The sequence below is a fragment of the Oryzias melastigma genome, linkage group LG15 (genome assembly GCF_002922805.2).
Source record: "Oryzias melastigma strain HK-1 linkage group LG15, ASM292280v2, whole genome shotgun sequence".
Lineage (NCBI taxonomy): Eukaryota > Metazoa > Chordata > Actinopteri > Beloniformes > Adrianichthyidae > Oryzias > Oryzias melastigma.
The window spans coordinates 18,073,354-18,073,617 of NC_050526.1; the positions used below are offsets into that span (position 1 = coordinate 18,073,354).

The following is a 264-nucleotide window of genomic DNA, read 5'->3' on the forward strand; positions in this document are numbered from 1 at the left end:
AACATAAGTAAATAAATATATGTTTCTTACAAATACTTTATCATTGGAAATTTATGATTATTGAAGTAAAATATTCTTAAAATATGTAAATTTTTTTGTTTTCAATGGGTTGCAATGGACTAAATGTTCTATGATTTTACTTCTTTATGTGCAACTCTTACCACAAAATTAGGTTTGCACACAAATCGACTTTTTAAATTCCTGATTTTGTTGGACTACAACATGGAGCTTTACAAGAACTTTTGAAGAGTTGAGTCTTTTTTT

At 25.8% G+C, this 264-nt stretch overlaps 1 protein-coding gene across 1 annotated transcript in view; it reads left to right on the top strand.

Annotated features, from left to right (window-relative positions):
- The window catches only part of epas1b (endothelial PAS domain protein 1b), a 70,087-nt gene that overhangs the window by 32,850 nt on the left and 36,973 nt on the right, over nucleotides 1–264 (top strand). The gene's annotated exons all lie outside the window — the stretch shown is intronic.